Source organism: Globicephala melas, chromosome 10, assembly GCF_963455315.2.
Source record: "Globicephala melas chromosome 10, mGloMel1.2, whole genome shotgun sequence".
NCBI classification, from domain to species: domain Eukaryota; kingdom Metazoa; phylum Chordata; class Mammalia; order Artiodactyla; family Delphinidae; genus Globicephala; species Globicephala melas.
Genome location: NC_083323.1, coordinates 65,280,716 through 65,308,696, shown reverse-complemented (window position 1 = coordinate 65,308,696; position 27,981 = coordinate 65,280,716). Strand labels below are relative to the sequence as shown.

At 41.6% G+C, this 27,981-nt stretch overlaps 1 long non-coding RNA gene across 1 annotated transcript in view; it reads left to right on the top strand.

Annotated features, from left to right (window-relative positions):
• Nucleotides 1-27,981, top strand: part of LOC138842835 (uncharacterized) — a 172,506-nt gene that overhangs the window by 62,823 nt on the left and 81,702 nt on the right. The window contains exon 2 of the long non-coding RNA XR_011377766.1: nucleotides 280-426. This is a non-coding gene — a long non-coding RNA (uncharacterized lncRNA). The remainder of the gene's footprint in view (nucleotides 1-279; nucleotides 427-27,981) is intronic.

The following is a 27,981-nucleotide window of genomic DNA, read 5'->3' as shown; positions in this document are numbered from 1 at the left end:
TGTGTTCTCCTGGGGAAGTTGTCCCTGGATCACCGGACCCTGGCGGTGGCCGGCTGCACAGGCTCCCCGGAAGGGGGGGTGTGGATAGTGACCTGTGCTCACACACAGGCTTCTTGTTGGCAGCAGCAGCAGCCTTAGCATCTCATGCCTGTCTCTGGGGTCCGCGCTTTCAGCCGCAGCTCCCGCCCATCTCTGGAGCTCCTTTAAGAAGCGTTCTTAATCCCCTCTCCTCGCGCACCAGGAGACAAAGAGTTAAGAAAAAGTCTCTTGCCTCTTCAGCAGGTCCAGACTTTTCCCCGGACTCCCTCCCGGCTAACCGTGGTGCACTAGCCCCTGCAGGCTGTGTTCATGCCGCCAACCCCAGTCCTCTCCCTGCGCTCCGACCGAAGCCCGAGCCTCAGCTCCCAGCCCCGCCCGCCCCGGCAGGTGAGCAGACAAGCCTCTCGGGCTGGTGAGTGCCAGTCGGCACCGATCCTCTGTGCGGGAATCTCTCCGCTTTGCCCTCTGCACCCCTGTGGCTGTGCTCTCCTCCGCGGCTGCAAAGCTTCCCCCCTCTGCCACCCACAGTCTCCACCCGCGAAGGGGCTTCCTAGAGTGTGGAAACCTTTCCTCCTTCACAGCTCCCTCCCACAGGTGCAGGTCCGTTCCTATCATTTTGTCTCTGTTTATTCTTTTTCCTTTCGCCCTATCCAGGTACGTGGTGACTTTCTTGCCTTTGGGGGGGGTCTGAGGTCTTCTGCCAGTGTTCAGTAGGTGTTCTTTAGGAGTTGTTCCACGTGTAGATGTATTTCTGGTGTATCTGTGGAGAGGAAGGTGATCTCCACGTCTTACTCTTTTGCCATCTTCCCCCAAGAACCTGTTGGAAGATTTTTAACCACAGTTTCAATTTCAGTGCTTGTGATTCGTCTGTTCATATTTTCTAATTCTTCCTATTCCATCTCAGAAGGTTGTACATTTCTAAGAATGTTTCCATTTCTTCCAGGTTGTCCATTTTATTGGCATAGAGCTGCTTGTAGTAATCTCTCATCATTCTTTGTGTTTCTGCAGTGTCAGTTGTTACTTCTTTTTCACTTCTAATTTTATTGATTTGAGTCTTCTTCCTTTTTTTCTTGATGAGTCTGGCTAGTAGTTTATCAATTTTGTTTATCTTCTCAAAGAACCAGCTTTTAGTTTTATTGATCTTTGCTATCGTTTTCTTCATGTCTTTTTCACTTATTTCTCATCTGATCTTTATGATTTCCTTCCTTCTGCTAACTTTGGGGGTTTTTGTTCTTCTTTCTCTAATTGCTTTAGGTGTAAGTTTAGGTTGTGTATTTGAGTTGTTTCTTGTTTCTTAAGGTAGGAATGTATTGCTATAAACTTCCGTCTTAAAACTGCTTTTGCTGCATCCCATAGGTTTTGGGTTGTTGTGCTTTCATTGTCATTTGTCTCTAGGTATTTTTTGATTTCCTCTTTGATTTCTTCAGTGATCTCTTGGTTATGAAGTAGTGTATTGTTTAGCTTCCATGTGTTTGTATTTTTTACAGATTTTTTCCTGTAATTGATATCTAGCCTCATAGCATTGTGGTCAGGAAAGATACTTGATACGATTTCAGTTTTCTTAAATTTACCAAGGCTTGATTTGTGACCAAAGATATGATCTATCCTGGAGAATGTTCCATGAGCCCTTGAGAAGAAAGTGTATTCTGTTGTTTTTGGATGGAATGTCCTATAAATATCAATTAAGTCCATCTCATTTAATGTATCATTTAAAGCTTGTGTTTCCTTATTTATTTTCATTTTGGATGATCTGTCCACTGGTGAAACTGGCGTATTAAACTCCCCTACTATGTTTGTGTTACTGTCGATTTCCCCTTTTTTTTTTTTTTTTGCCATACGCGGGCCTCTCACTGTTGTGGCCTCTCCCGTTGCAGAGCACAGGCTCCGGATGCGCAGGCTCAGTGGCCATGGCTCACGGGCCCAGCCGCTCCACGGCATGTGAGATCTTCCCGGACCGGGGCACGAACCCACGTTCCCTACATCGGCAGGCGGACTCTCAACCACTGCGCCACCAGGGAAGCCCCGATTTCCCCTTTTATGGCTGTTAGTATTTGCCTTATGTATTGAGGTGCTCCTATGTTGGGTGCATAAATATTTACAATTGTTATATCTTCTTGGATTGATCCCTTGATCATTATGTAGTGTCCTTCTTTGTCTCTTCTAATAGTCTTTATTTTAAAGTCTATTTTGTCTGATATGAGAATTGCTACTCCAGCTTTCTTTTGGTTTCCATTTGCATGGAATATCTTTTTCCATCCCCTCACTTTCAGTCTGTATGTGTCCCTAGGTCTGAAGTGGGTCTCTTGTAGACAGCATATATATGGGTCTTGTTTTTGTATCCATTCAGTGAGCCTGTGTCTTTTGGTTGGGGCATTTAATCCATTGACATTTAAGGTAATTATCGATATGTGTGTTCCTTTTACCATTTTCTTAACTGTTTTGGGTTTGTTATTGTAGGTTTTTTCTTTCTCGTGTGTTTCCTGCCTAGAGAAGTTCCTTTAGCATTTGTTGTAAAGCTTGTTTGGTGGTGCTGAATTCTCTTAGCTTTTGCTTGTCTGTAAAGCTTTTAATTTCTCCGTCAAATCTGAATGAGATCCTTGCTGGGTAGAATAATCTTGGATGTAGGTTTTTCCCTTTCATCACTTTAGATATGTCCTGCCACTCCCTTCTGGCTTGCAGAGTTTCTGCTGAAAGATCAGCTGTTAACCTTATGGGGATTCCATTGTACGTTATTTGTTGTTTTTCCCTTGCTGCTTTTAATATTTTTTCTTGTATTTAATTTTTGATAGCTTGATTAATATGCATCTTGGCATGTTTCTTCTTGGATTTATCTTGTATGGGACTCTCTGTGCTTCCTGGACTTGATTAACTATTTCCTTTCCCATGTTAGGTAAGTTTTCAACTATAATCTCTTCAAGTATTTCCTCAGTCCCTTTCTTTTTCTCTTCTTCTTCTGGGACCCCTATAATTCGAATGTTGGTGCATTTAATGTTGTCCCAGAGGTCTCTGAGACTGTCCTCAGTTCTTTTCATTCTTTTTTCTTTATTCTGCTCTGCAGTAGTTATTTCCACTATTTTATCTTCCAGGTCACTTATCCATTCTTCTGCCTCAGTTATTCTGCTATTGATCCCTTCTAGAGAATTTTTAGTTTCATTTATTGTGTGTTCATCATTGTTTGTTAGCTCTTTAATTCTTCTAGGTCCTTGTTAAACGTTTCTTGTATTTTCTTAATTCTATTTCCAAGATTTTGGATCATGTTTAGTATCATTATTCTGAATTCTTTTTCAGCTAGACTGCCTATTTCCTCATTTGTTAGGTCTGGTGAGTTTCTACCTTGATCCTTCATCTCCTTTTTTTTCTCTGTCTTCTCATTTTGCTTAACTTACTGTTTTTGTGGTCTCCTTTTTGCAGGCTGCAGGTTCAAAGTTCTCGTTGTTTTGGTGTCTGCCCCCAGTGACTAAGGTTGGTTCAGTGGGTTGTGTTGGCTTTCTGGTGGAGGGGACTGGTGCCTGTGTTCTGGTGGATGAGGCTGGATCTTGCCTTTCTGGTGGGCAGGTCCACATCTGGTGGTGTGTTTTGGGGTGTCTGTGACCCTGTTATGATTTTAGGTAGCCTCTCTGCTAATGGGTGGGGTTGTGCTCCTGTCTCGCTAGTTGTTTGGCATAGGGTGTCCAGCACTGTAGCTTGCTGGTCATTGAGTGGAGCTGGGTCTTGGTGTTGAGATGGAGATCTCTGGGAGATTTTTGCCATTTGATATTATGTGGAGCAGGGAGGTCTCTTGTGGACCAATGTCCTGAACTTGGATTTCCCACCATAGAGGCACAGCCCTGACACCTAGCTGGAGCACCAAGAGCCTTTCATCCACACGGCTCAGAATAAAAGGGAGAAAATAAAGAAAGAAAGAATGAAAAAGATAAAATAAAATAGAGTTATTAAAATAAAAAATAATTATTAAAAATATTTTTAAAGTAATTAAAAAAGAAACAAAGAAAAAAGAAAGCAACTAAAGCAAAAAAACAAATCCACCAATGATAACAAGTGCTAAAAACTATACTAAAGGAAATAAAACAAAAGAAAACGGACAGACAGAACCCTAGGACAAATGGTAAAAGCAAAGCCATGCAGACAAAATCACACATGGAAGCATACACATACACAGTCACAAAACGAGAAACAGGGGGAAAAAATATATATATCGTTGCTCCCGAAGTCCACCTCCTCAATTTGGGATGATTCGTTGTCTATTCAGGTATTCCACAGGTGCAGGGTACATCAAGTTGATTGTGGAGATTTAATCCGCTGTTCCTGAGGCTTCTGGGAGGGATTTCCCTTTCTCTTCTTTGTTCGCACAGCTCCCGTGGTTCAGCTTTGGATTTGGCCCCGCCTCTGCGTGTAGGTCGCCTGAGGGCGTCTGTTCTTCGCTCAGACAGGATGGGGTTAAAGGAGCCGCTGATTCGGGGGCTCTGGCTCACTCAGGCGGGGCGGAGGGAGGGGCATGGAGTGTGGGGCGGGCCTGCGGTGGCAGAGGCCAGCGTGACGTTGCACCAGCCTGAGGCGCGCTGTGTGATCTCCCGGTAGAGTTGTCCCTAGATCACAGGACCCTGGCAGTGGCGGGCTTCACAGGCTCCCAGGAAGCGGGGTATGGATAGTGACCTGTGAACACAGGCTTCTTTGTGGCAGCAGCAGCAGCCTTAGCGTCTCATGCCCATCTCTGGGGTCTGCGCTGTTAGCCGCAGCTCGCGCCCGTCTCTGGAGCTCCTTTAAGCAGTGTTGTTAATCCCCTCTCCTCGCGCATCAGGAAACAAAGAGTTAAGAAAAAGTCTCTTGCCTCTTCCACAGCTCCAGACATTTTCCCGGACTCCCTCCCGGCTAGCCGTGGCGCACTAGCCCCCTTCAGGCTGTATTCACGCCGCCAACCCCAGTCCTCTCCCTGCGCTCCGACCGAGGCCCAAGCCTCAGCTCTCAACCCTGCCTGCTCCAGCGGGTGAGCAGACAAGCCTCTCGGGCTGGTGAGTGCCGGTCAGCACCGATCCTCTGTGCGGGAATCTCTCCGCTTTGCCCTCCGCACCCCTGTGGCTGTGCTCTCCTCCGCGGCTCCGAAGCTTGCCCCCTCCACCACCAGCAGTCTCTGCCCGCGAAGGGGTTTCCTAGTGTGTGGAAACCTTTACTCCTTCACGGCTCCCTCCCACTGGTGCAGGTCCCGTCCCTATTCTTTTGTCTCTGTTTTTTCTTTTGCCCTACCCAGGTACGTGGGGGGGTTCTTGCCTTTTGGGAGGTCTGAGGTCTTCTGCCAGCATTCAGTAGGTGTTCTGTAGGAGTTGTTCCACATGTAGTGCCGCGGACCAGCCGGAGAGAGAGGATCTCTCTGCCCAGGGTCAGAAGGGAAGGGGTAAGGAACTGAAATAGCACCGACGAATGGGGTCAGAAGGACCAAGACAACTGATGGTTGCAAGGCAAATTTTATTATGCTACAGTTGCAGGTTATATAGACTAGAAAAGGGAAGGTTGCCAGATGGTGGTTTACATTATCTAATGACTGTCTCGGCTCAAGGTTAACTTCCCTGGGAGAAAACCCATAAACCCAGAATCATCAAAAATAACCTGCATGTGCAGGGGGGAGACAGCTTTGCTTGTCTCATTTTACATTCTTTCTGATTTCTGGGCCCTGGTGATTTATCTCCCATGGAATGGAACAAGGAGGGGAACAAGTAGGGACAGTCCCTTCGAGCAGCGGCGGCATTCCTGGCATGTCCGCAGCCTGCTCTCGAGGCTGACTGCTTCCCACAATGTAGATGTATTTCTGATGTATTTGTGGGGAGGAAGGTGATCTCCGTGTCTTACTCTTCCACCATCTTGAAGCTCCTCCAAGACATTCTCCTGATAATCACTTCAAGATTATTGAGAGCCAGCATCAGTGAGAAACGTTGTTCAAACATGCACGATACAAAATACAAAGCAAATTTTAACACAACTGAGAAGTTTGCAGTAGTTGAAATTACATTTAAAGACTTTAACAGCTCTTTCTTTCCTTTTACTGACAAAGGAAATTAACTTTTCAAGTTTTTCAAGTAATGGTGAAGCTCTAATTTTTAGAATTCAAGTGAACTTTTTCTTATTGAGGTGAAATTAACATAACATGCAATTAACCTTTTTAAAGTATACAATTAAGTGACATGAGTACATTCACAATATTGTGCAACAAATACCTCTCTCTAGTTTCAAAACCTTTTCATCACCCAGGAATAACACCTCATACTCATAAAGTAATCACTTTCCTTTCCCCTCTCCTTCCAGCTCTTGTCAGCTACCAACCTGCTTTCTGTCTATTTGGATTTGCCTGTTCTGAATATTTCATACAAAAGGAATCACACAATATGTGATCTTTGTGTCTGGCTTCTTTCACTTAATGTTTTTGAAGTTCATTCAAGTTGTAGCATGTCACAATACTCCATTTCATTTTATAGCCGAATAATATTCCACTGTATTTGTTTATCCATTCATCTGTTGTTGGCCATTTGGGTTGTTTTCACCTTTTGGCTACAGTGAATGTTATGAACATGCATGAACAAGTTTAGTTTGAGTGCCTATTTTCAGTTCTTTGGGGTATGTGCCTAAGAGTAGAATTTCAGGGTTATATGGTAATTCTACATTTAACTTTTTTGAGGAATTGCCAAACTGTTTCCACAGAAGCTGTACCATTTTACAGTCCCACCAACAATGCATGATGGTTCTTATTTCACCTCATATTTGTCATAATGGCCATCATCAAAAAGACCACAGATAACAAATGCTGGTGAGAATGTGGAGGAAAGGGGACACTTGTACACTTTTGGTGGGAATTTATGGTGGAAATTTACCAATTTACGGTACAGCCACTGTGAAAAACAGTAGAGAAGTTCCTTAAAAAACTAAAAATAAAACTACAATATGATCCAGCAATTCCACTCCTGGGTACATATCTGAAGAAAATGAAAACACTAATTTGAAAAGATACATGCTCCCCAATGTTCACAGCAGCTCTATTTACAATAGGCAAGACATAGAAGCAACATAAGTGTCTGTCAACAGCTGAACAGGGAAAGAAGATGTGGTCTATATATACAATGGAATACTACTCAGCCATAAAAGAATGAAATTTTGTAATTTGCAACATGCTGGATTGACCTGGAGGGTATTATGCTTAGTGAAATAAGTTAGAGAAAGACAAATGCGTTATGTGATCACTTATATGTGGAATCTAAAAATTAAAACAACTGGATGAACATAGCAAAACAGAAACAGACTCACAGATGCAGAGAACAAACTAGTGGTTACCAGTGGGGAGAGGGTGGAGGGAGGGGAAGACAGGAGTAGGAGATTAAGAGGTAGAAACCACTATGTAGAAAATAAATGGGCTACAAGGATGTATGGTATGGCACAAGGGATTTGGCTAATATTTTATAATAACTTTAAATGAAGTATAATCTATAATATTTTGAATCACTATGTTGTACACCTGAAACCAATATAATATTATCAACTATACCCCAAGTGAAAAAAAAAACATGAAAAATCTGAAATAAACAAACCAACTTTCCACCTCAAGGAACTACAAAAAGAATAAACAAAACCCAAAGTTAGTAAAAGGAAAGATATAACAAAGATTAGAGTAGCAATAAATGAAGTAGAGACTAAAAAGACAATAGAGAGGATCAATGAAGCTAATAGCTGATTCTTTGAAAAGATAAACAAAAATGACAAACTTTAGCGAGACTCCCCGAGAAAAGTAGAGAGGACTCAAATAGAATCAGAAATTAAAGAGCAGATATTACAACTGATACCACAGAAATACAAAGGTTCATAAGAGATTTCTATGAACAATTATACCCCAACAAAGTGGACAACCTAGAGGAAATGGATAAATTTCTATAAACATATAACCTATCGATACTTAATCATGAAGAAATAGAAAAATTTCAACAGACCAGTAAGGAGATTGAATAAGTAACCAAAAGCCTCTCAACAACAAAAGTCCAGGACCTGATGGCTTTGCTGGTGAATTCTACCAAACATTCAAAGAAGAAATAACACCAATCTTTCTCAAATTCTTCCAAAAAGTAGTAGAGGGAGGAACTCTTTCAAATGTATTTTACAAGTCCAGTATTCTTCTGATACCAAAACCAGACAAGGCTGCCTGCCACAAGAAAAGATAATTATTGGCCAATATCCCTGCTGAACATAGGTAAAAAAAAATCCTTAAAAAAATATGAGCAAATCAAATTCAACAATACATTAATGGGTCATACACCATGATCAGCTGGGATTTATTCCAGGGACCCAAAGATTGTTCAACATTTGTAGATCTGTCAGTGTGATACAGCACATGAACAAAATGAAGGATAAAAATCATGTAATCACTTCAACAGTTGCAGAAAAAGCACTTGACAAAATTCAACATCCACTTATGAAAAAAACTCTCAACAAAGTGGGTATAGAGGGAATGTACTTCAACATAACAAAGGCCGTATATGACAAATCTATAGCCAATATCATACTCCATGGTAAAAAGCTGAAAGCTTTTCCTCTAAGACCAGGAGCAAGGCAAGGATGCCTACTCTCACCACTTTTTAAAAACAATTTATTTATTTATTTGGTTGTGCCGGGTCTTACTTGTGGCAGGCAGGCTCCTTAGTTGCAGCTCGTGGGCTCCTTCGATGTGGCTCCCCAGCTGTGGCATGCGGGCTATCCAGTTGTGGCATGGGAACTCCTAGCTGCATGCATGTGGGACCAGGAATAGAACCCAGGCCCTCTGCATTGGGAGCACAGAGTCCCAACCACTGCGCCCCACCAACCAGGGAAGTTCCTCACAAAAATGGGTAGAAGATCTGAATAGACATTTCCAAAGAAGACATACAGATAGCCAACAGATACATGAAAAGATACTCTACTGCATTAACAATCAGGAAAATGCAAATTCAAACCACAGTGAGACACCACCTCACACCCATTAGAATGGCTATTTTCAAAAAGACAACAAATAACAAATATTGGTGAGGATGTATAGAAATGGGAACACTCGTGCACTGTTGGTTGAATTGTAAATTGGTGTAGCCACTGTGGAAAACAGTACAGAGGTTTCTCAAAAATTAAAACTAGAACCACCATATGATCCAGCCTTTCCACTTCTGGTTATTTATCCAAAAAAAAAAAGAAAGAAAAGAAAAGAAAAGTAAAGAAAACACTATTTCAAAAAGATATATATACCCCATCCGCATTGCAGCATTATTTATAATAGCCAAGATATGGAAACAACCTAAGTGTCCATTGATGGATGAATGGATAAAGGTACACAATGGAATATTATTCAACCATAAAAAAGAATGAAATCTTGCCATTTGCGACCACATGGATGGACCTCAAGATCATTTTGCTATGTGAAATGAGTCAGACAGAGAAATATAAATACTGTATGATCTGTCTTACATGTGGACTCCAAAAGAAAATCTTGAAAACCAAGCTCATCTATATAAAGAACAAATTGATGGTTGCCAGAGGTGGAAAGTGGGGTTAGGAGGAATGGTTGTTTGTTTTTTTTTCAGTTTAAACAAATAGAATAAAATAATTAAAAAATATTTGGGGGGCTTTCCTGGTGGTGCAGTGGTTCAGAGTCCGCCAGTCAAGGCAGGGGACACGGGTTCGAGCCCTGGTCCGGGAGGATCCTACATGACGCGGAGCAGCTGGGCCCGTGCGCCTGGAGCCGGTGCTCTGCAACAGGAGAAGCCACCACAATGGGAAGCCCACGCACCGTGGCGAGGAGTGATCTCTTCTCGCCGCAACTAGGGAAAGCCTGTGCGCAGGGACGAGGACTCAAAGCAGCCAAAGATTAAATAAATAAATAAATTTATTAAAAAAAAAATCGGGGCAAGAGCAGTAAAGATGGAGCTTCATCATGTACAATCCTCAATCCACGTGGGTTGTTTTCAGCTAATGATGCTATCTCATAACATTTTTTTTTCCTCATCAAATAGATGTGTCTGTTCTTTAAACATGAAGTTCAAACAGTGGAGGGGAAAGTGCTCTGAGTACAGTCAGAGGACCAAGTTCTTGACCTGGCTGTGTGATCTGGGGCAATTCTTACTCTTCTATCATGACGTTCCTTCTACATTCCCAAATTTAGCTCATCTTCTCAGAGTGACGGACCCAAGGCAGGCCTCAAATTTCTTTTGTTGATTCATTACTGGGTCCATTCATTATATTGCTCATAGTATTTTAACCCTTGGATGTGTGAAATATATTAGGGCCATCCAGGCTACAAACGAGAGCAACAGAATTAAAATTCTAAAATTTATTCCACTACTTTAAAATCACTACAAATGTTCCTCCTGTTTTGATAATCCATTGATTATCAAAAATAATGTTGGCACGGTTGGCAATTGAAGAGTCTACAAGTATACCAATTATTGTTTGCTTTAAAAGACACCATTCTTAATCCAAAAAATAACACAAATGAACTTATTTATGAAACAGAAACAGACTCACAGACATAGAAAAGAAACTTATGGTTACCAAAGGCGAAAGGAGGTAGGAGACAGATAAATTAGGAGTTTGGGGTTAGCGGATACACACTACTATATAAAAAATAGATAAAGAAAAAGGTCGTGCTGTATAGCACAGGGAACTCTATTCAATATCCTGTAATAAACCATAATGGGAAAGAATCTGAAAAAGAATATGTATATATATGTATAAGTGAATCACTTTGCTGTATACCTGAAACTAACACAACATTGTAAATCAACAATAGTTCATTTTTTAAAAAGACACCATTCTTAATCATTCAGGATATGAAAGTTTCTCTCGGAATTCTCTCGGGGTCTGAACTTTAAGTAGTCTCTTGGTGGGCTTCACCTCACCAAGAGTAGGGAATTTTCAGTATAGGGCAGTTGGAGAAATGACTGCTCTGGGAGTCCATTCTTTTTGTCTGTTGTTTTTGCTTTCTGTCTCCAAGGAGTGCAGCTCCGATGGACCAAGAGGCCTTATTCGCAATGGCGAAGGCATGGAGTAAAAGTAAATTGCTAGCAGGCCTAAGCTTTGGGAAAGTCCTGGCTCTGCTCCTTTTATTGCTCGTTTTAGGTGAATTAGGGTTGGAGTAGGAAACTGGGAAGAGTGGGTTTTTTTGTTGTGGTTTTGTTTTTGTTTTTTTTTTGCGGTACACGGGCCTCTCACTGTTGTGGCCTCTCCCGTTGCGGAGCACAGGCTCCGGACGCGCAGGCTCAGCGGCCATGGCTCACGGGCCCAGCCGCTCCGCGGCATGTGGGATCTTCCCGGACCGGGGCACGAACCCGTGTCCCCTGCATTGGCAGGAGGACTCTTAACCACTGTGCCACCAGGGAAACCCAGAAGAGTGTGTTTAAACTAGAATCAGATGACAAAGGATAATTATTGCACACGCTTTCTCCAGTGAGGTGGAGTAGATTATACATGTGGTTTTAGGGACATCAGAACTTTCTAGAAATTGCTCAAAGCTCAGGATTTGCATATAACCACATGAAGGTTGCTGCTTGGGGAGCAAGAGGGTAGCTGATCCTCGGCTCCTTCAGAAGCGGGTAGCTGTTTCCCTCGATTGACTCAGCCATCGGAGTCTCCCTGCCATTCCCCTTGTGCTGGCTTTTGGATTTTTTTTTTTTTTTTTTTTTTTTTTTTTTTGCAGTACGCGGGCCTCTCACTGCTGTGGCCTCTCCCATTGCGGAGCACAGGCTCCGGACGCGCAGGCCCAGCCGCTCCGCGGCATGTGGGATCCTCCTGGACCGGGGCACGAACCCGTGTCTCCTGCATCGGCAGGCAGACTCTCAACCACTGCGCCACCAGGGAAGCCCCTGGCTTTTGGATTTTTTATCTGCTTATTACCTCCTCTACTGAAGAGGACTGGTGGCCAGGGCTGGGGGGAGGGCCCGGAAAGCAACCCCTATTAAAGATTTTGTTTCTTGTTTTCAATTCTAGCCTAGGGGTCATGGTAAAAGAGGCTGATGTTCATAACCGTAGGATGTGGTTTGGGGGCTACACATAGATTTAATTTATCCATTCTGCCCTTCTCTCTCTCCTCCCTTTCCACATGCAGCCATGAATTGACTGTATAGCAACACTCTTATGCTCTGGGAAAATGCAGTTTGAGAGTGTGTGTAGAGGGGGAAGAGGACAAATCTCCTTTCTTCTTTTCTACTTTTTAAGTGCGCAGTGTTCTCTCAACTGGGCTGAGTTATTATCAGAGGACCAGCAGCTTTCCTCTTTCATAACTGCAATGAAAACAGCTGCAGGGAGACAGTTTGCAGTTTGGAAATGTGTTGTTACTGAGTTTAGTTGCAAAATGGTAGCAGCTTTAGGAGACGAAAAAGGTATTTACAACATTGGCCTTGTGTTGAACTTTGGCTCCTGACTTACGAGATATGACTTTGCCCCTGATCAGAGATGTTTATTTTCATTTCTGTCTATGGGAACTACCTGTAAATGTTTTAATCAAAATATGTCTTCCTTTCTATTGATATCAACAGGTACATCCTGGTGACTTGGGGGTTTGTGGATAGACTGATGACTGAGTCACAACTTTGTAGATTCTATCTTCAAATATCACGCTAATGGTGATGACAATAATGAGGATGATGAAGATGAATGAAACCTACATTCTCACCTGTACAAATTCACCTGTCCCCGAAGTCTCCATTCAGTGGAAGCTATTGAACCTGAGGGAAGCAGAGAGTTATTGGCATCAGACAGACCGACTTAGCTATTTGCCACCTCTGTGACCTTGGGCAAGTCAGTTAACCTTGCTAAACCTACATTTCCTGATGTGAAAAATAGGGATTATAATAGTGGAGATATCATATTTAAAGTGGATGTTTGTCATTATTTTTGGCTGTCCAGCACGTGGACTCTCCCTCCTATGTTTAAGGAATTCTTTCACAATATAATGCCACCTACTTGCTCTCCCAGCCTACCTTGCAACTAGGGTATAGGCACCTGCCCTAGAGGTGCAGGTCAAAAGGGGATTTTTACAGAGGATTGTGGCAGAAGGTGCCCCAATTTTCTGGGGCAGTGTGGTGGCAGATACGGCAGTGTCAGTGGTACAGGTTGCACTGGCCACTTCCCAGGTCAGTGATAGTTGCCTCACCAAACTTGTTCAGTCATAAGATTTTAGGTGGTGTTTCTGCCTGTAGAACCTCAAAACTGGTGCTTCTGGTCAACAGATCTGAGATGTTGTGAACTTTTTAGGGAGAGATTTTGAAGGTAATTGCTGGAAGGAATCTATAGGTGCAAACTTGATTTTCATAGAATTGATTGGAAGAGACTGGACTTAGTCCAACTTTTGTATTTACAGATGAGGAAGACTCAGGGACATGAAGTGAATTACTCAGTGCCACCTGCTAGTGGCAGATCTGAGCTAGAGCCTGAATTTTCTAAATTCTGAGCCTTTTGTTCTTTACCCCACACACTGCCTCATGCTATTTCAGTTTAAGTGTTTAACAAACATATATGGCAGGTATGGCTTAGGTTCTATGACGAACTGTAAAATAACCATGGGTGAAACTCTGGATGGTTCAGTGAAATAATCGAATATACACATAACCAGAACAAATAGAGACCAGAGGCGGAATATACACCTCACCAGAAAGAACAGAGACCAGAGTAAAAGAGCACGGCACACACTTGTCCCTGTGGCTGTGGAACCGCAGGGCAGGGCATTCTTCATGGGCTAAAGTCAGCGAAGGTCTCATGGAGAGAGTGAGAATTGAACTGGTTGTGTGGGTGCAGATTACTTTTTTTTTTTTTGGCATTCACAACATGGCTTGCAGCACCTTAGCTCCCCAACCAGGAATTGAACTCACACCCTCAGCAATGAAAGCACGGAGTCCTAACCACTGGAGTGCCAGGGAATTCTGCAGATTACTTTTTTAGAAGAGGGTTAAGGTGAAGCCAAAGTAAGATATTTACTTGTGGGTTTATTTGTTTGTTTTTGAGAGAGCATCAGGGTAGATCTTTTAAAAATACCATGGAAATGATAGGATATGAAGTATGATGCTTAAATAAAACAAAATTTTTAAATCTCTGCTGTAAACTCTTAGAGGATGTCCTGTTGGTTGTTTGTCTTAATCATCTTTGGACATTTAAGACGCATTCATAATAAATTGGAAATGTCAGTGAAAACATCTTTATGGCATTTTTATATCATTTGGTGGTTTTTAAGGTATATTTATGTGGGACTTCCCTGGTGGTCCTGTGGTTGAGAATCTGCCTTCCAATGCAGGGGACATGGGTTTGATCTCTGGCTGGGGAACTAAGATACCACATGCCAGGGGGCGACTATGCCCAAGCACTGCAACTACTGAGCCCATGCGCCACAACTAGAGAGAAGCCTGTGCACTGCAATGAAGAGACTCCAGTATATTCAAGTCCAGGCACTTCCTAAGCATTCAGTAAATACTTGCTGGTGGCTGTATTTTCTCTGTAATGTGGGATGCCTGTAGCCTCAGCTCTGTCATAGGGCAAGGTCATTACTCTGTCATTACCTCTTACCTCAGTTTCCATCTTCACACTTCAGAGCAAGGGCCAGAGAACTTATGTTTTTGCAACAATATCAGAGACAAAATAAACTGAGAACTCGTTGAAATAATCCATGATACACAATTTCTATCTTAGCTCAAAAGATGCAGGAAGGACAAGAGCAATTATGGTAGTTTTCATCTAAACATACATACAGACACAGATAAACACATACACAATTATAGGTACACTTATGTGCACCATGAATAAACACATACACACACACACACACACACACACACACACACTCTCTGTACCCAGTGCCTAATTCAATTCAGGCTTGGGACACAGTAAATATTTGTTGAATGAATGAATGAAACAATGCCTTATCAGATTTGCACAAATTATTAGTTGCTTGTGTAACTCATTTGCAGGTCACCAGAAAATGAAATCAAAACAAAACAAATCTACTTTCTAGTTAAGATACATTCTTAAAGAATTCTTTTTCAAAATTATTCTAGGAAAACATTTATCCTCCCCAAATTCTTGGAGTCAAATAAGACTACACTTCTTGAATTCCACTTTCTTACTCTATACCTGTATACCTCCAGTTGCAATGGTCAGAGATAAGTACCCTTTTCTGCTTTATAGATTAGGAAACTGAGGCATAGTCAAGTCTTGTAGTTGAGACTTGAATTTAAGCTAGCAAAACTAAATTCAGAAAAAGGCAGGAAATGTCCTGTAATTCTGATTTTTCTTATCAGTAACATACCCCTCAGACTCACTGATATTGTAAAAAATTCACAGCCAAGACTATATATATATATATATATATATATATATTTTTTTTTTTTTTTTTTTTTTGCGGTACGCGGGCCTCTCAGTGTTGTGGCCTCTCCCGTTGCGGAGCACAGGCTCCGGACGCGCAGGCTCAGCGGTCATGGCTCACGGGCCCAGCCGCTCCGCGGCATGTGGGATCTTCCCAGACTGGGGCACGAACCCGTGTCCCCTGCATCGGCAGGTGGACTCTCAACCACTGCACCACCAGGGAAGCCCGATTTAATACATTCTTAATCAAAATCTCAGTAGCCTGTATTGGCAGAAATTGAGAACCTGATTCTAAAATGTATATGAAAATGCAAATGACCTAGAATGACCGAAGCAATTTTAAAAATGAAGAACAAAGTTGGAGGTCCCATACTACCAAATTTCAAGACCTAATAAAGCTACAGTAATCAAGACAGTGTGGTATTAGTGAAAAGGTGGACATACAGATCAATGAAACAGAAAAGTTCAGAAATAGGCCCATATATTTATGATCTGTTGACTTTTTTTGAACAAAAATAGCAATTCAATGAGAAAAAAAATTTATTTTCAATGAATGGTGATGGAGAGATTGTAGATTTGTAAGAAAAAAAAATGAACCTTGATTCTTACCTCACACCATATGTAAAATGGATTACAAACCTAAATTCTAGAAGAAAATATAGGAAAAGAAATCTTTATGTCATTGAGGTAGGCAGAGTTCTTAGATAGACATGAGAATCATGAACTATTAAGAAAAAATAATAAATCAAACTATCAAAATTAAAAGCTTTTGCTCTTCAGAAGACACCCTGAGGAAAATGTAAAGGCAAGCCATAGAACGGGGGAAACTTTTTTGCATATTTGTTAGTTATCTATTGTTGCATAACTAATTACTCCAAAACTTAGCATCTTTAAAGGACAAACATTTATTATCAGTTTCCTGTGGCCGAAAATCTGGGAGGGTGCAGTTAAGCTGTTGGCTGGGGTTACAGTCATCTCCAGACTTGACTGGAGAAAGGTTCACTTCCAAGCCTACTTATATGGCTGTTGGCAGACGATCCACCAAGACTTCTCGGTTCCTAGTCACGTGAGACCCTCCATAGGCTGTTTATCAGTCCTCAGGACACAGAGCTGGCTTTTCCTAGAATGCATAGCTCGAGAGAGAGGGAGAGAGCACACCAGAACAGCGGCTACAGTCTTATTTATGACCTGCCTTCCAAAGTGATATCTCATAACTCTGTCATATTCTATTTGCTAAAAGTGAGTCCCTAGATGCAGCCCACCCTCAAGGGAAGTTGAACTAAGCTCCATCTCTTGACAGGAGGAGTGTCCAAGAATTTTTGGACTAGCTTTAAAACTACCACAACATGCAGCTTACGCAGAATTTGTGTACAGAATATACAGAGAACACAAACTCTATAGTAAGCAAACAACTCTACAGAATATAAGTAAAAGAATTCAACAGACACCTTAAAAAAGATGATATTATAATGTCTAGTAAGCACATGAAAGGATGTTTAACATCACTGGTCATCAGGGAAATGCAAGTGAACACCAGTATACACCAAGGGTAAAATTAAAAAGACTGGACATTTTGACTAAATGTTTGCAAGGGTGTGAAGACACTGGGACATAATATTGCTGGTGGGAATGTGAAATAGTATAACCACTTTGGAAGACCGTCAGTTTCTTAAAAAGTGAAACATGTGCATAACATATGGTCTAGGCATCCCACTATGGCTACCCAAGAAAGACAAACAGATGACAGCATAAATGTTTGTACACATGTGTTCGCAGCAACTTTATTCACAATAGCTATAAGAACTGGAAATAACCCAAATGTCTATCAACATGTAACAGAGAAACAAAATGTGGCACATCCGTACCATGGAGTATAATTCAGCGACACAAAGGAGCGAGCTACACGAAATACACAAAACAACGTGGATGAATCTCAAAATCATTACGCTAAGGGAAAGAATCCAGACACAAAGGGGTACACACTGTATGAATCCAATTGCATAAGATTCTAGGAAATGGAAACTAATCACTAGTGACCAGAGCAGATCAGTTTTGCCTTGGGCTGTGGGTCCAGGGAAGAAAAGCCGACAAGGGAGCACAAGGAACCTTTGGGGGCAGGTGGAAATGTTCTGTATCGTGATCGCTGGGATGGATTTGAAAGTGTATACATCTGTCAAAGCTTATCAGTTTGTATACCTTGAATGAATGAAGTCTCCTGAAAATGAATTATATCTCAATAAAACTGACTTTAAAAAGATGAGTTTGGGGAGGATGTAAAAATTAATAATTTTGCATCTCTAAAACTGTTAAATATCACTTTGTACGAGTACATTCACCACTTGCACAACTTGTGGCTTGGCAAAGCATTCAATTATCTGAATTTCAATGTTCTTGTCTGTGAAGTGTGTGTATTTGGCAGAGGTGAAGGCAGATGGACAGGGAGGGAAGGTTTGCCCTGTTGGATTAAGTGATCTCTGAGGCTCCGTCCAGTTGTTGCAAAATCCTGTCTCCCTACAATGTGGACAAGAGCCCATGCCTTGGAATTCAACAGACCTGGATTCATTTCTGGCTCTGCTATTTCTAGCAATGTGACCATGGACCAGTTACTAAGTCTCAGTTTCCTCAGAGGTAAAATAAGGATAATATTACTTACGCTGAAATGAATTGACATATAAAACACCCAAGACACAAAGAAGAAGGCACAGAGAAGGTGTTTGATGAATATTCATTTTCTTCCTTCCCCTTCCAGAAAGGTCTTAACACAATCAAATTTGAAATTATGGGTCCTAAGGAAATTAGGACAATTTTCAAGAGCATTAAGATGTCAGCAGAATCTGTACCTTTTGACTGTGCAAAGTATAATGGCAAACTGAAGAATAAAAATACATCTAAGGAGGAAAGTAAAATAAGAATGAAATCTTTGTTTCAAATCAGTACTTCAAATTCCAAAGAGATACAAGTCACTTCTTCAAAACGGGAAAATGCATTGTAAGTAACATATATATATCACCACACTTATTAACAAGCCTAACTTGAAAAATGGAAGTAGTTGTTGGAAGTGGATAGTTGATGATAAGTACCCTCACCCAGAAAGCGTTACAAGAAAACCTAAAGCATATGCCCATTGCTAAGCTCCGAATAAAACAGACGCAGATGAGTGTGTTATACTGTCTACTTTACCTCCGTGAATGTTTTCAGTTTCGTTTCGTTTTGTTTTTTTGCCAGATTGGTGAATATTATCTATTACTTTCCTGGTCTAAAGTCAGTATGAGCTATATAATGTTTATATCAGAAAAGCAAGTATTGCATATTAGGTACAGAGTGAGAAATGCAAGAAAAAATACTTTTAAAAATGGAAAGGTAGTATCTCCTGATTTAAAAGAGGGGGTCAAGAAAATAGTTAAATTGATTGTAAGTATTTGAATTCTTTTAAAGGTTTTTATTGCAATTTGTTCAATATTTCACTCAGGAATTTCAAATGTTAATGAGGAATGCTGTTCTTTCGTCTCATCCATCACGGCATGAAGCCAGGAGTTTGTTTTTGGTAGTTGGTGCAATAGCTTATTGTCAGTTATGTTAAGACTCATTTAAACCAGCTAAACGGGAGTAAATGCTCCTTAAAACAAATGGAGCTTTCAGAAAATAATTGAACTCATGAAGTAGCTACTGAATGCCTACTTTGTGCGACTGTAGTGACAATGTCTCCCGGTTTCTGCTCTACCACTTCTCATGTCATTTCCTTTTGTTCTACCTTTCTTTTTTTTTTTTTTTTTTTTTTTGGTACACGAGCCTCTCACTGCTGTGGCCTCTCCCGTTGCGGAGCACAGGCTCCGGACGCGCAGGCTCAGCGGCCATGGCTCACGGGCCCAGCCGCTCCGCAGTATGTGAGATCCTCCCGGACCAGGGCACGAACCCGCGTCCCCTGCATCGGCAGGCGGATTCTCAACCACTGTGCCACCAGGGAAGCCCTCTACCTTTCTTTTTTAGATTGCATGCTCCCTGTTGGGGAGCAGGTTGGGACTTACTTTGCCAGTGGACACCTGCACCCATGAATGCCCTATACGCAAGTGGCGTTCAGCGTGGAGTGGCAGCAAGCTAGAGATCCATTTCCCCTCCATATAGAACATTTGATGTATACCATGTCTCATATCTTCTTTTTTTTTTTTTGCTCACACCCACTATTCTTTTCTTTTCTTTTTTTTACATCTTTATTGGAGTATAATTGCTTTACAATAGTGTGTTAGTTTCTGCTTTATAACAAAGTGAATCAGTTATACATATATCCCCATATCTCTTCCCTCTTGCGTCACCCTCTCTCCCACCCTCCCTATCCCACCCCTCTAGGCGGTCACAAAGCACCGAGCTGATCTCCCTGTGCCATGCGGCTGCTTCCCACTAGCTAGCTATTTTACATTTGGTAGTGTATATATGTCCATGCCACTCTCTCGCTTTGTCACAGCTTATCCTTCCCCCTCCCCATATCCTCAAGTCCATTCTCTAGTAGGTCTGTGTCTTTATTCCTGTCTTACCCCTAGGTTCGTCATGACATTTTTTTTCTTAAATTCCATATATATGTGTTAGCATACGGTATTTGTCTTTGTCTTTCTGACTTACTTCACTCAGTATGACAGACTCTAGGTCCATCCACCTCATTACAAATAGCTCAGTTTTGTTTCTTTTTATGTCTGAGTAATATTCCATTGTATATATGTGCCACATCTTCTTTATCCATTCATCCGATGATGGACACTTAGGTTGTTTCCATCTCTGGGCTATTGTAAATAGAGCTGCAACGAACATTTTGGTACATGACTCTTTTTGAATTATGGTTTTCTCAGGGTATATGCCCAGTAGTGGGATTGCTGGGTCATACGGTAGTTCTAATTGTAGTTTTTTAAGGAACCTCCATACTGTTCTCCATAGTGGCTGTACCAATTCACATTCCCACCAGCAGTGTAAGAGTGTTCCCCTTTCTCCACACCCTATCCAGAATTTATTGTTTCTAGATTTTTTGATGATGGCCATTCTGACTGGTGTGAGATGATATCTCATTGTAGTTTTGATTTGCATTTCTCTAATGATTAATGATGTTGAGCATTCTTTCATGTGTTTGTTGGCAGTCTGTATATATTCTTTGGAGAAATGTCTAGCTATACATATACATATATCCCCATATCTCCTCCCTCTTGCATCTCCCTCCCACCCTCCCTACCCCACCCCTCTAGGTGGTCACAAAGCACAGAGCTGATCTCCCTGTGCTATGCGGCTGCTACCCACTAGCTATCTATTTTACATTTGGTAGTGTATATATGTCAGTGCCACTCTCTCACTTCGTCCCAGCTTACCCTTCCCCGTCCCCGTATCCTCAAGTCCATTCTCTAGTAGGTCTGCATCTTTATTCCTGTCCTGTCCCTAGGTTCTTCAGAACCATTTTCTTTTTTTTTTTTAGATTCCATATATATGTGTTAGCATACAGTATTTATTTTTCTCTTTCTGACTTCACTCTGTATGACAGTCTCTAGTCCATCCACCTCACTGTAAATAACTCTATTTCGTTTCTTTTCATGGCTGAGTAATATTCCATTGTATACATGTGCTGCATTACCTCTTCTTTCCATGTAGACAGGTGAGAGGTGTTGGAAATGAATGCAGGTGGAGTTTAGGACCCTGGCTCTGGTGCTCAAACAGGTAATGAATGCTTGTCATCCATGGCTTCAGCTGCTTAGAATGTTCTCTGCTGGGAAGCACAACCACAGTGGTGAGTGCCAACAAACCAGAGGCCCCTTGTAAGTTTCAGGGAGCTGCTTCTCTGACTTCAGAAGAGAAAAGAAAATCCATATTCAACTAGACCACCATTTCCTCTCCAGTTTTTCCAGTAGAGTGAATGAAAGTGATATCCAGCCCAATCATCTGAAGCACTGAGAAGGAATTCAGCAGCTCAGCTCTGCAAAGATGTAAATTTCCTCCCCTGAGGTTGAAAGCAGAGCCACCAGGCTGTAAAATTTGAGCTCTGTGATGTTTGCCTCAGCCTCTGAGAAACACGCAATGGAACTTGTGTAAATAGAAAGCTGAATAGTTTATTTTGTCCGGGATGACTTAGGTGTAGGGCTGCTTAGAAATAAGAAAGGTGGACCAGATGACCCCTCAGATTCTCCCAGGAGTCTTGTATTTATGAGTCCTTGGCAGACTTCCAGGTTCTCCCCAATTGTCTCCAAACTGTCTGCCCAAATTCATGAACCTGATTCCTTCATGTAAAAGTTCTATTTCTGTCAATTTGATATTTTAATAATAGCCTGTTCATCTACCCCTTTTGCCTCCATACAACTTATTTATTTATTCAACAAATGTTTACTGAGTCCTTACTCTGTGCCAGACACTGTTCTAGGTGCTGGGAATCCAGTAACAAACCAAACAGACAAAACTCTCTGCTTTGTGGAATTTACATTCTAGTGGAAGAAAAAATGAACAAGATTAACAGTTAAAATATAAGGTAGATTATATAGTGATAAGTACCAAAGGGAAAATCTAAAGAGGAAAAAGGTTATATGTAACTTTAGTGGGTAGCCAGGGTTGAAAGTCTATATAAGGTAGCCAGGGGAGGCCCCACTGAGGGTGGGTTTTGAGTAAAGACCTGAAGAAGTAAGGGATGAACCATTCACACATCGAAGGGGAAGCATTCCAGGCAGAGGGAACAGCACATGCAAAGTCTCTGAGTACATAAGTTGGTCTGTGTGCCTTTCCCCCCCACATATTCTTTTCCTGTCATGCTCCTCTCCCTTCCAAGTTGTACTTCCTTCAGGACCTCACTTTCTGTCTCTTTACTTCCACAGAGCCTTCCCCATTCAATACTTGATCTCTTCCAAATCCAGCTTCTTGAGGCATTGTTTTGGGTATTTACCAATTCTGTAGTGCTTAGGATAGGCTGTCTTCTTAATTTAATCATGTGTTTGCAAGTATGTATATGTATGTCTAACCAAACAAAGAGCAAGCCCAGGAAGGACCGGGCCGTGCATCCTGAAAAGGACCCCAGAGGGCAGGGGTTCAACGTGTTACTTGATACCACTAGTGCTTACAAAAATGTAAGGATATAAGGTTTCACCTTACATTTTAATTTATGGCTTGCTCCATTTTAATAATTAGCCTCTTTTAGAGTTTCCAGCAATGTAGACGAAGGTCCTAGATCATTCCCTTGGGAATGATTTTCTCCATGATCGTCTGGCAAACTTTAAACAGTAATTGGAAGCGAAAATCTGGAGAGTTTCACTCCAGAAACAGTTTTGAGCTGGCTGTTACTTTCCTGTTTTTTTTTTTCAAATTAATTTTTATCAGAGTATAGCTGATTTGCAATGTGTGTTAGCTTCTGCTGTACACCCAAGTGACTCAGTTATACATATACATATATCCACTCTTTTCTAGATTCTTTTCCCATATAGGCCATTACAGAGTATTGAGTAGAGTTCCCTGTGCTATAAAGGAGGTCCTTATTAGTAATCTATTTTATATAGAGTAGCGTGTATATGTCAATCCCGATCTCCCAATTTATCTCTCCTCCCTCCCCCTTGGTAACCATAAGTTTGTTTTCTACATCTGTGACTCTATTTCTGTTTTGTAAATCAGTTCATTTGTACCAGTTTTTTGGATTCTACATATAAGCAATATCATATATTACCTGTCTTTCTCTATCTGACTTTACTTCACTCAGTATGACAATCTCTAGTTCCACCTATGTTGCTGCAGATGGCATTATTTCATTCTTTCTTATGGCTGAGTAATATTCCATTGTATATATGTACCACATCTTTATCCAATCATCTGTCGATGGACATTTAGGTTGCTTCCATATCCTGGCTTTTGTAAATAGTGCTGCAATGAACATTGGGGTGCATGTGTCCTTTTGAATTATGGTTTTCTCTAGATATATGCCCAGGAATAGGATTGCTGGATCGTATGTAGTTCTATTTTTAGATTTTAAAGGAATCTCCATGCTTGTGGTTGTACAAATTTACATTCCCACCAACAGTGTAGGAAGGTTCCCTTTTCTCCACACCCTCTCCAGAATTTATTGTTTGTAGATTTTTTGATGATGGCCATTCTGAACTGTGTGAGGTGGTACCTCATTGTAGTTTAGATTTGCATTTCTCTAATAATTAGTGATGTTGAGTATCTTTTCATGTGCCTCTTGGCCATCTGTATGTCTTCTTGGAGAAATGTCTATTTAGGTCTTCTGCCCATTTTTTGATTGGGTTGTTTGTTTTTTGATATTGAGCTGCATGAGCTGTTTGTATATTTTGGAGATTAATCCCTTGTCGGTCGCTTCATTTACAAATATTTTCTTCCGTTCTGTGGGAGAAACTTTCACTCCAGAAACAATTTTGAGATAGCTGTTACTTTTCAAAGACTGCGGACACTTTTTAATAAGGAAGATTTTTATTAAAGGAGTATGCCATTAAGGTTTGTTTTTTCAGTTTGTCATTTTACTCTTTCCTGATAATGTGTGTGTACATATATGTATAGATTTGTATATATTTTATATGTGTGGATATATTGTATATGTTATATCACATATATTATGACAATTTATTTTGCAATGTATATTAGTGGCATATTCGTATATTAGGCAAACAGACTGAACTCAAGTAACCATAAGGCAAGCACTATTGGACATACCATTAAACTAATCAAACCACCGTAATGAAACTTTAGATACATCATTGGCACTTTCAGGTTATTCTTAACAAAAGGAAAATTTAAGCATAAGAAAAAGTCTTCTTTTAGTTTGTTACGACTCAGATGTTTGGTGGTTGAAATCTTAAGTCTGGGCTTTTTATGTATTCAGATCGGTTTCCCATCTTTCACTCCAGCCATTGCCTCTACTTCTTCTGCCATGTGGCTTTCGTGAGTGGTCATCCTCAAGGTGGGTCCTCTCATCCATGCAACGGTGAGCAAAATCTCCACCAGGAGAACCCCTTTCGAGAGACCTCTTTTCAATGAGGAAAGAATCCTACAGGGAGTTTCAGAAACTTGTATTGTACAGAGTACCAAGAAATTTTTGGATAGGTGGAGGCATTTTCCACTAAGTGATTCCTAAGACTGGATGCCCAGTTGAAGACGTCTCAATAATGCCATGCCAGGAAATGATGCATATTCAGTTCAGCCCTGTGCCTTGGATTGCTGCATTGTTTATACACTGGATTCTTAGAGTCTTGTCTCACACCAACTATGATGACTTCATTGTTATTCCGTCCCCTCTCTAGTTACTCTTGAATTTTATCCCTTGCCTTCCCTAAAGTAAAGGGCTTACCTGTCTCCTAGGCACTCCATCCATTCATTTAATCAATATTTATTTGCATCTATGATGTGCATTGGGACTGCCACAAAATGATGAAATGGTAGTTTCAGCTCCCAAAATTTCATAAGCTACCGGAGTTACAGGCTGGCAATTCCAACACAATATACTAACCACCATAACGGGGATTTGGCCAATGGAAGCAGAAACAAAAATGATGCCTTAAGCTTGAAAAGGGGCAAACCCAGGGAAGACTTCCTAAAGGAAGCAGTGGTTTAGCCAAAACTAAAAGTCTGTAGGAATTTCCTGAGTGGAGGGCTGGATGGTAGGAAATTCCAGCCAAGAAAGTACAGGCTGACCTAATCAAGGAGTGGTACACTGGACGGTGTGGCTCAGTGCCCTGGGAAGAATGGTAGAAGATAAAGCAGGATGAGTAAGCAGAAACTTCTTTGTGAATAGCATCCTATGCTTAGACTTTTTTCTTATGGGAGGAGAAAATGGGAGGATTTGGAGGATGGTGACAAAAGTACATTTGCATATGAAAGATAATTATTCCAGGATGGATTTCCAGCAAAGGGTGAGACTAGAGATCAGGAGACCGGTTAGTAGATGATTGCTGCAAGTAAGCGGTAGAGCCAAATACAAATCCAGTGACCTGGCTCCAGACTGAGTACTCTTAAGCACGACCTAGGCTGCCTCTCTTGCACAGAGTTCAGGAGTGGAGGCTCAGAAGGCCATCTGCTTGGGTTCAAAACACTACTCTGACCCTTAGGTGGAGTGGGATTTTTGGCAGATCAATTTGTGTGTGGGGGGGAAGATTAAGTGGATAAATATTTATAAAGTCCCAGTAACAGTGTCCAGTATATAGTAAGCGTTATGTGAATGTTGGCAATGACGACGATGATGGTGATGGTTATTGTGATGATGATGGCAAATGTGTCTCTCAGCAGCTCCCATGGGAGGCAGCTCAGCTGGTGTTGACACTTTGCATCATCAATTTCCAGTACATAATGGATTTCTGGAAATTGTCGGAACTGATCAGTTGCTCTGGATAGGAAAGTGGAGTCATTTGTCAAGTTCTCCTGAGTATGACCTTGACAGTGTATTGGCAGTGAGGTTTCCAGTGAGTTTCTGGAACACTAGGTACACCATATCCAGAAGCAAGTTGAACTTTTCCAAAAGGCAATGTATATAGATGGTCACCTGATTACCTCCTGTTGTAGAGTTCTCAAACGCTGGGGAGCATCAGAATTGCCTGGAGGATTTGCTAAAACAGATTGCTGGTTCTCACTTCCAGAGTCTGTCGTCAGTAGATCTGGGGTGGGGTCCAAGAAACTGCTTATCTAACAAGTTCCAGGGTATGCTCATGCTGTGGTCTGGGGTCCAGATGTGGAGGACCGCTGCACCGGTGTGTGCTCTGCAGCTGCTCACTGAAGGAGACGCAGCCTTCCCAGCTTCCTGCTGCACCCCAGACCCTCCCGCTGAACAGCTCTCCACTCCCTCGCTGCGTACATGCTCCGGCTCTGACCCTCCCGGGGGCTGTGTGCTGCCTGGATCTTTTCTTCATCTGTATCGTCAAGAGATTGGCCCAAATCCCCAGGCCTGCAGAATCAGAATTTAGAATGTCTATGGCCGGGGCCCAGGTACTTGCATTTGACCAAGTGCCCAGGGGATTCTGATCCTTATTAAGAGTCTGAGAGTTACAGGACTAGATATTCCCAAAACCCTTCCAGCTCCAGCACTGCAGGATTCCAGACTCCCTCCATGGGAAGCTCCCATGCTGCCTCTGAGATCAGGTTCTGCCTTTAAAAAAACTGAGATATAATTGACAGAAAAGATTATGTTAGTTTCAGGTGTAAAACGTAGCAATTGCTATTTGCACAATCATCACCACAAGTGCTATTTGTGTGTATTGCACAATCATCACCACAAGTCTGGTTAACACATGTCACCACACATAGTTACAAATCTTTTTTTGTGATGAGAACTTTTAAGGTCTATTCTCTAGCAACTTTCAGATATGCAATACATACATATATATATATATGTAGAGAGAGTCACCATGTTGTACATTACATCCCCATGACTATGTTTTCTTTTATTTAAACTGAAGTATAGTTGATGTACAATATTACATATTGTATTACATGTACAATATTACATGTACAATATTAAATAAGTTACAGGTGTACAATATAGTGCTTCACAATTTTTAAAGGTTATACTTCATTTATACTTATAAAACATTGGCTCTATTCCCTGTGTTATACAAAATATCCTTGTAGCTTATTTCATACATAGTAGTGTGTATAACTATTTTATCAGTGGAAGTTTCTACCTTTTGACCCTCTTATCCAGGAGCTGCCTTCTGATGGTGCGAGATGGAGCTACTCCTTCTGACCCTGCTTATACTTGGGGCCCAGGCGCCTCCCACCCAGGAGACAGAAATCAGTCAGCTGAATCTGCTGGAATCTCAACTTTACGCACCCCTCTTGATAACACACTCATTCACCCCGTGCTCTGATGCCATCCTCCTGCACGTCTCCCATTTCTCCGGCCCTCGCAGTATGTTTGCCTGATCTGCCCCAGCCGCCTCTGCCTTACATATTCTTTTCTAAGAGGCAGTCCAGGCCTGCCTACCTCCACTTCCCAAGTGGGCTAGCAAACCTCCTTTACCTGGTGATTCCCGCTCAGCTGGCAGTTCGGGGCAGGACCAGTGCAGATGAAAATGGCTGAGAAACCGGTGAGCCAGCTGTTGAGTGAGCATTTGCTGTGCCCGTGTGACATCCGGTTCTGTTCCAGGCACTGGGGACACATCACTAAAAAGACACAGACCCCACCTTCAAGATCTTACATTCTAGTGGGCCAAAGACAGAAAATAAATGAGTGAACAACAAATAAAAATGAGGATTTTGGATGAGGTTGACCAGGAAGGAATCTGTGAGTCCCTGCCCTACAAATGGCTTCTCACTGTTGCACTCCACAGTCCTGTGAAAGTGGACGCATTTTCCTCGTTATAGAGACGGGACCTGAACTGAAGCTTGGAGATAAGTAACCTACTGTGGGAATACATAAATACTGGCAATACATACAGTTCCCACAAAACAGGGAACTCTAAGTATGTTGTTAAGTGAATACAGTATCACTGAAGAGTATTCACAAAAGGATTTTATAGATAGGTTTTGATCATATATTATGGATATATATGTGTGTGAGCATATATGCATACATATATATATATGTAATGGTTATATACATGTGTCCATATACACACACAGGAAAAAGATCTGAATGAACATACACCAAAATTTCCA